Source organism: Symphodus melops (assembly GCF_947650265.1).
Source record: "Symphodus melops genome assembly, chromosome: 5".
In the NCBI taxonomy this organism is placed as follows: Eukaryota; Metazoa; Chordata; class Actinopteri; order Labriformes; family Labridae; genus Symphodus; species Symphodus melops.
In genome coordinates, this window is record NC_136695.1 from 23,438,999 (window position 1) to 23,447,850 (window position 8,852).

General features: G+C 44.1%; 1 protein-coding gene across 6 annotated transcripts in view; it reads left to right on the forward strand.

Moving 5' to 3' along the window:
• Positions 1-238: 238 nt before the first annotated feature.
• arhgef1 (Rho guanine nucleotide exchange factor (GEF) 1) overlaps positions 239-8,852 on the forward strand; it is a 42,239-nt gene continuing 33,625 nt past the window's right edge. For all 6 annotated transcript variants that reach the window (XM_079344535.1, XM_079344537.1, XM_079344536.1 and 3 more), the window contains exon 1: positions 239-576. The gene's annotated coding sequence lies outside the window, so the exon portion shown is untranslated. The remainder of the gene's footprint in view (positions 577-8,852) is intronic.

The window sequence follows — 8,852 nt, forward strand, 5'->3', positions numbered from 1 at the left end:
CCAACATATTGGACACACAGTAATGTGGTTCTGTAAAATGTTAAAAAATAAAAACTTCAATGACTCCTCTAAATATTACATGAAGACTAATGTTGCATGCACAAAACACAAACCGGGAAAAAGTTGATATTTCGCTTAAAAAATGTTCCGAACCTAAACGAGTGAGGAGTCAGTGAGGGGGGAAGGATTACAATGTAACACAGTGCGGAAACAAGCTGTTAAAACACTTAACTTTTTTTAAAAATATTGTCACTCGAACTGTTAAAAAAACACGGATATACTTTACAGAAGAAAATAAAGTGTATTAGTATGTTAAAAGGGTTGGTAATTGTGAAAGTCAAATCTTTAGTTGGTTAGTTTCAGGTTCGAGTAACCCTCTGTGTGTGTGTGTGTGTGTGTGTGTGTGTGTGTGTGTGTGTGTGTGTGTGTGTGTGTGTGTGTTTTTTTTTTTTTTTTTTTTTTTTTTGCTTGCAGCTGTACTTCCGCGTACAATGTTTTTTTCCCCACTGACACACGACAACTTTCGAGCAGGAAATCTATCATACGCTTCGACTGACGTTCCTCCTGTATTTACTGGTGAGTCTATTATACGAACACTATATCTGAGAGCACTATTAACAGCTTGAACTTTCCATTTCTCTATGCGGTGAAATTAAACTTAATAAGTATGTTTGTTTTACCGAGAGAAACAGCTCACCCCCTCTCTCTTTACCCTCTTTACCCTCCCCTGAGCGAGCTGCAGACGGTCGAGTCCACAGAGAGGAATGCTGTGCTCTGCTGTCTGCATACATACCTCCTCCTGTGTATTAAAACAACTCTCAGTGACATTGTCTCTTATACATGTAGCACTGGAAGTGTGTTCGGTGACTGTGTGTGTGTCAGAGGCCGATAGATGAGAGAAAGTTTGACTGTGTATTTTTTTTTGGGGGGGGGGGGTCATGCCCGATTTGTCTTGTTTAGGTCTGATATTGAGCTGCAAATCACTGTAATATTCTCAAATGAAGTTATGCTGTGTCTTTGGGAGTTTATAGCTGGTGACCTTGTGAATTTGATGTCCTCACTCGAAAGCATCCACCTGGTCATCTATCAGGGAGGCTCTGTGCTCGTTTCTTTTAAAGAAAATACCGTTTTTTATGTTTATGTTAAATAATTGTTTTGGTAGTTTTACTAAACAATGACTCTCAGCAACGTGATCAGGGATTAATGTAATCGGTTTTCTGCAATTTATTTATCAACTTTGTTTCTGCAACACATGAACAGAGGCTGCTGCACAGTTTGACCCTTCCAGCTTCCCCTCCTCTCCCCTATAGCCCTCACTCATCTGATCAGCCTGTATAGAGTGAGGGGGGGGTTTGAGAGTGCAGACAGTGCTCGGTAATTAGTATCTACATATAATTGATTAGCCCTGATGGTATTGCCTTGTGAAACAAAGGACGTGAAGAATAGGCGACACTCTCCTGCTTGGGAAACTGCAAATGACTGTACATCTACCATGTGGCTTCATTATCACTCTGCAGTCAGTAACTACAGACTTAAGCAGCCAGGAACTGTGCGGGTTGACAATTATTTGTCCCATTTTAGTTTGTCTATTCTATTTATTTAAGCAACCGTTTTGCCGCCAGGTTGCCAGTCCAGTTTGTCCTATATCTGCATTTATGACTTTCACTTTCCTGAAGGTTTTAAATAGGAGTTTTGTCTAAGCAAACCCATATTTCTGGTTAATGCTCATAACAATCAGGTTTCCTTGTCATTGCAAATGTGTAAAGGGTGTTTCAGGCGGCCGTTTTCAGAGACTGTGACGTGTTCGCCAGCCAGCCGCTTCACCCCAGAGGCCCCATGTGAAGCAGGCCCTGCCACTTCCTGTTACGCTCTGCTAGACGAGAGGAGCCCTGCACTTGTCCCCTCTTTCTCTCTCTCTCTCTCTCTCTCTCTCTCTCTCTCTCTCTCTCTCTCTCTCTCTCTCTACAGTTTACGAGTGCAGGCTTGTGTGGAGCCCAAGGGCTACCTTCTCTTCCTTTTAAAGGAATGTTGGCTATTTAATCAGAGTTGCTGTATTTCTCTCTCTCTCTCTCTCTCTCTCTCTCTCCCTCCCCCTTCCTCTCTTTCTCTCTGTTGTTACAGGCCTACCTTAACTCACCCACATGTGCAGCCCCTTGTAAGGGTTGGAAGATAAACTCTGATGAAGATACAATAAGACACAGCCGTCTTTATTAGCCCTCTAAAAGAGAATCCCAACAACTGTGATGACAGGTAATGGCACCCACCTCTGGAACAGCCAGAGGGTGTCCTCAGGGCCTGGAGCTGTGTGCAGGAGAGCTAATAATTTACTGTAGTCAGGGCTGACTTCAAAGGGAACACAGGTATTCTTCTCTGGCTTCAGTCAGATTGACGCACAGTCTGCAGATAATGAGAGACAGAGAGGACGGCCAGGCTCTGCTTCTCTCCTCGGGTCAGCAGAGAAATCTACTGATTCCTCCTGAATGAGCTCAGTGGATGATGTGGGTTGAAGATACAACTGTGTGTGTGCGTGTGTGTGTGTTCAGTATAGTGCATGGGAAGATGGTTATGTTGCACAGTGCCCTTGGCACAACCACACAGCTAATCTCAGCAGCAAGAAAGGTGACACTGTCGGTGGAGCAGTTCAGTGCGTGGATCACGAGTACACACAGAGCATGTTATTCTGTGCGAAACGCATCGTAACATGCACATTGTTCACATTTTCTTACACCTTTTCTATTTTTTTTTACATCTGTTGTTGCCTTTAGAAAACGTTTTGTGAGGCAATTAGGTCATTGATGACTGGCGAAGTGACAAACACAGATTACCACGTGGCGGCTTCATCGATCATTTGCTCCTTAACTGACTTTTCAGAGAATCCACTGAAGGCAGCTGCGTATAAAGACAGAACAAGAACAGAGCACGGCGCGTTCAGAGTGCTCATGCTTCATCACACTACGCTGAAACAAAACAGAGGCTTTGTTGATGTTTAACAATGTGCTTTCAGTATAACACTAACTCAAACTGTCTAAAAAAAAACAACCTATGAAGGCCCGAGGCCGTGTCCTTGTTCATTGATTGAATACGACACTGTTGAAGTGTCCAAACATTTAGTGTCAGCAGGTGTCGGGACTCTCACGACCACATCTCCATCTCTGAAATGCAAAGTCACGCGTCTGTCACGTGAAGGATATTTATAATAATGTCTCGTGAATGGTAACATTTGTATAATTCTGTTTTATGAATGAAACTCTCAAATGAATGAGCCATGTTTAAAAAGCTCACGCTCTCAAATATCAAAATATGCTCGAAAATACATTTTGTTGTCTTGATTTATTTTCAGCCAATTTTTTTTTTGCATAACTGAAACATTTCTGCCGCTGTTCTGCATTCAGTGTTATCAGCTCGTTCCCAGGTCAGTGGTGTAAAGTGAAAGTAGGCCACAGGCAGGTCAGCGTCTTCACCTGCCAATCCCCGTCATCTCTCTGCTGTCACTCGGGGCCGCTTCAGTCACCAGATCACGCTTGCCGTTTGTGTTGTCAACGTGTGTGGAGCCATGTGACTCAGGTGTGGATAAAGCCCACAGCTGAACCAGCCACTCAGGGGCCAAGACAAATTGCATCCAATCGCAGTGTGAGTGTTTACGTGCGCTCACACTTGTTGTTGATAACAGGATTTTGGGTGGCAAGTGTCACCCCTGCTGCCGCAGTTTGTTCCTCTCACTCCGGAGGGAGAAAAAAAAAAAAAGGTAGAAAATGGAAAGAGTTACATCCGTCAGTGAGTCACAGAGAGATGGCTGGAAAGCTGCTGTGACAGAGAGAGCGAGGGAGGAAACGGAGAATGAGCTCTTTCATTTGAGGGCCAGGGTGGAAAAAAGCGAGACTGGACTCCATAGAAGATGTTTACTCTTGAGGAGTGAAGGATGGGGGGTGCACGGTTCTCCCCTCTCCTTCAGAGAGTGTGCAGACTGTTTGTTAGTACTCAGGAACTTGTATCTGACATACTGCTATAATGATCATAACCCTTCTGCAAAGAATGACATAGATCAAAATTAACTTTTATTTCTTTTCTTTTCTTTTTTTTTTTTTTTTTTACATTTTCTATGTTTTAAAATCTTTTTTGGGGCTTTTTTGCATTTCTTAAACAGGACAACCGAAGACAGTGTGAGGATAACATGCAGCAAAGGGTTTTATTTGTTTGCTTTGTTGCTTCTAGGGAGCTATATGAACAGAGATGAGTTACCTCACTTGAGTCCGCTTCGGTTTGGACTGACGTTTAGACGTTTTATAAAAATGAGATATCGTCCAGTGTGGAGTTTGAAACAGTTGATCAATTCAAGTTTCTCCGCAGTAGGCGATGTAGGAACAACATGGCATAACACAGCCGAGTCTCCGCATGAAGCGTCCATGGTGAAGTTGTATTGGCTGTCGATTCCTGTCACACGTTCAATTGAAAATACTGATTTTAAATTTGAAACATCAATAAACTTTGAGCAGCAGGGAGAAGTGCCCCCTCTGTACGTTTTGGGTCGTCCCATCCTGAGAGAGGTAAGAATGTTGTAGGTCTGGATAGCTCACTGTTGTTGGCATGAGCTTGTCGTTATCATGAATGGTGTTCTTGTGTGAAGTAGGAAGAAGCAATGTAGAGAGGAATTATGCGGATGTTAAAGTCCAATAAAATTCAACGGGGGGGGGGGGGGGGGGGGGGAATTCATCAGATGTTTTTGTTGGGCATCATCACTGTCAGCCAATTAAAAAGCACGACGGACCAATGGATGATGGAGTCGTAGTTTACTGGTCCAGAATCAGAAGTCTCTGTTTGGCCTCGGCAATCACTGCTCCAATCTCACACACACACACACACACACACACACACACACACACACACACACACACACACACACACACACACACACACACACACACACACACACACACACACATGGAAGCAGTTAGGCCAAGCTGGAGGTTTACTGTGAGCTGCAGATCCATGCCAGTCGATTGGCCCTAGCCTATCAAATGTTTCCATGATGCGAATGACCTCTATATGGGGACATGCAGAGAGAGAGAGAGAGAGAGAGAGAGAGGGAGGGGGGGAGGGAAGTGGAGGTTGGAAGGCGTTGGTTGGGTTGGGGTGGGGGTGGCGATGGCAGTTTGTTGGAGCAGGAAAGTGAAGTGTACTTTGGCTCCAAGGAGAGACGATGGAAAATGAAGAGAAGGTGTGCAGAGCCCGGGCGAATATGCACGGCCGTGCGCGTAAGAACAGCCGGGTGCTTGTTGAACATCATCATCATCATCATCATCATCAAAACGCTGCTGAGAGTGGGGGAGGGGGAGAAGGGGGTCCTTCAGCATCATTAAAAAAAAAAAACAACCTCTGAGAGCAACGTCTACTCAACTGAGATCATATGTAGAGAAGGTCAACGATTCTCTGCAGCGACTGTGTCCAAATAAAAGCTTCAAGAAAAAGGTCACGGCAGTAAAACTCTCCGAGGACATGTGGTGCTGAGAGTCCTTTTAAAATTGTGAGATGATACGATTCCTTCTTCTTTTTTTTCTTTTTTTTTTTTTCTTTTTTTTTAAAGAACAACATGTAAGGTAGGATCCTGTCAAGCAATGAAAAGACCTGCCTGTGCTCTCCCCGCGCCATTGGACATAATCTTATTTTAGCCACTACGTAATGGTCGTTAAATGACATAATTGGGCCTTGTCTGCCGGCCATGAATGCACTGGCTGTCTTGGAGCGATCGTACAAAGGGAGCGTTTTATTTCAAGCTAAAGGTGGAGGAGGAGAAGAAGAAGGAGACGCAGGGAGAGAGAGAGAGAGAGAGAGAGAGAGAGAGAGAGAGAGAGAAACGCTGACTGAGTGAAGAAGATGCATCATTTTCAAGAAGAAGAAGAAGAAAGGATGTGGTAGCTGAAAACAGGCGGTTAAAAAAAAAAAAAGCGAGCATATTCTCCACCGTGTGCACACTGATGTCATTTCCCTTGTACTACACACCCTGCTATCTTCTGTATCTCAAACTTGTTTGCTTACTGTCTGAGCTGTGACAAGATCTCTGGGATAAGTTTGCCCTCAGTGATGTTCAGACCACTGTTCTGTCCCTTTCACAGCGCTGAATATTTGATCAAGTTTTTCTTTATCTTGAAGCATCTTATCTCGGTGAAGTGAAAAGCTTCTTATCTTTAATCAAGAGTCTTGTTTGTGGAATAATTGAAGACGCTCGGAATAATGTGCCCAGAAGTCACAGCGTCTGAAGGTTGTTCTTTACACTCTTCGTGAAGTCGAGTTTTTAAAGAACCGTCTGAGTCAACTTTAAGATGTCTGACCCTTTACAACACTCAGTGTGGTGAATGAGTAAAGCTGGCTCATACAGTGACTGCAGAGAGAGGTTTCCATTTCCCTCAGAACTCAGAGCTGGGAATGATGTCACGCCCGGGTTGAGCGCGTTCCAGTTACAAGTTGGCAACAAGTCGGACGAGAAAGATGAAAACATCCAGGAGTTCTTGTGTTTTGTTAGCTAATACCAGGCGATAACAACGCACCATGTGATAGTGTGTGTGCAAACACAGCATGACATCATGTCCACACACAAAAAAAAAAAACATGGCATTAAACCCCCGTTGTGATTGATGTAAATACATGAAAAGCTGATAAGAAACACGACAGTTACAGCTTAAAGATGACTTCTGACAGCAGCCATGTTGGATTTGAACTCGGGATTCTGAAGGTTGTGACATTATAGTCATTGTTGTCTCAGAACCATTGAGTCGAGGTTGTAACCTTTTAACTGAAAGTCTGTGTTTGAACACGGTTTTCAGGTGACTCTGTGTGACTCGGACTTTCCAAACTTTCTCACACATACCTTTCAATAACCTGTTTTTCTTTTTTTTTTCCCCCACTGCCTTGCTGCCTTGTTCATTTCCTGCCGCACCGTGTCCCCTCTTTTAATTTCTTGTCCACGCTCCCTCTCCTCCTCCTCCTCCTCCTCCTCCTTCCCTCGACGTGGGCCCCTTGTTTTTTCTTCTCTCTGTGGAGTCTGTTTTGTTCATATAGGCCAACACTTGCATGTTTACCACCTTTAGTTTGTTCTAGAAGTTTCTGCTTTGCAAAATGTAGGTGAGCCCTGAAGGAGAACATGCATTACTAAATGTTGTGATCCTAAAACATCGACAAATCTGACTAATATGTCTGTAGCTCGTCCTGTGTGTATGATCTGTTCTCCTTATTCAAAGTGTCATTTATATCTGTCGTTTTCTTTCACTGTTGAATGAATATAAATGTGTAAAATGACAAAGAACATCTGGCGAAGGGACTGTCGATCAGAATTAGCCCCCCACCAAAATAAATGTGTGTTTTCTCGTTTCCACATCAAAGTGATCTTGCTGCCAAAATGACATCTTTATGCCCTCTGAAAAACCCAATCAAAATCTGCATATGAACTCCTGTGTTTCATGCTGTCTTTTCCTGTTCAACGTGTTCCTTTTTTTTGATCACGTTTCATGTCGTGCACTTCCTTTTCTGCTTCTTGTGTGATCTTAAACACAAGCCTTCACCGGTTTTTTTCTCTGATACTTTTTTTTTTTTTTTTTTTTCACAATTTCCCCATTCTCTCAGTCTCTCTCAGCCTCTCCCTGTCTCGCTTTCTCTTTCTCCCCCCCCTGTTCTTTTCATCTGATAGGTCATACAAGAAATGCCTCTAATAGCTTCCTGAGGAAATTACACCCTCTTCCTGTCTGTGTGCCTCCCCATTTGCCACCTTTCACTCCCCCCAGTTTTTTCCTCCTTCTTTTCCTTGTTCTGTGCTCAGGAGCCTTTAGGGATCTGCTGCTGGTTCCCTCTGTCACTGCTAATGAGGCCGGGCTCTGATAAAGAGATAAACAGCAGCACAAACACAGCCAGCTATAGGCCATTAGCTGCTCTGCTATTTATGGACACTGCCCTCATGGCATACGGAGGACAGGACACGGCCTATTGTGACTGAGCGTAAGAAGAGAACAGTGACCTGTGTGCAGACAATAGACACTGTGGCCAGGTGCATTCAGCACAATGAATGAGAGGAGCTTTAGTGTTCAGTACAGGAACATGTACTGTAACTACATGTGTGACTGTTGCCTGCTGTCATGATTTGGTAGCTCACCACAGTAGTTACCAAAAGCACCAGAGATGTCGTACATCGTATTGAAGATCTCCCGAACATTTCTACTCAAACTCTGCGGTGCAAAAACAATAAGAAGAGACGGCAGCAACGTTTGAACAGTTTCTGTGAAATCATCATTCATTCTATTGGCCCTTTCTACACTGGGATTTAGAAACGGTGGTAACAAAACTCCACTGGATCAGACAGGGCTGTAATACTGATGTCCACACACTCGCTCAGTGCAGGTCTATACTTCTTCTCCAACAATCAGAGAGGGAACAACCTCATCCCACTTCTTTACCTTTTAAACACGAGCTGTAAGAGACGGGTAACAGGTCTGTCTTAAACAGTGTGTGTGTGTGTGTGTGTGTGTGTGTGTGTGTGTGTGTGTGTGTGTGTGTGTGTGTGTGTGTGTGTGTGTGTGTGTGTGTGTGTGTGTGTGTGTGTGTGTGTGGTGTGTGTGGGTGTGTGTGTGTGTGTGTGTGTGTGTGTGTGTGTGTGTGTGTGTGTGTGTGTGTGTGTGTGTGTGTGTGTGTGTGTGTGTGTGTGTGTGTGTGTGTGTGTGTGTGTGTGTGTGTGTGGTGTGTGTGTGGTGTGGTGTGTGTGTGTGTGTGTGGTGTCCCACTCTGAGCTGCCCTCTTGGCTCTGCTCAGTCTGGTGCAGCACAGATCATGTGATCATGTAAGAGCATTATTGTGAGGAAACTTGCTCCATT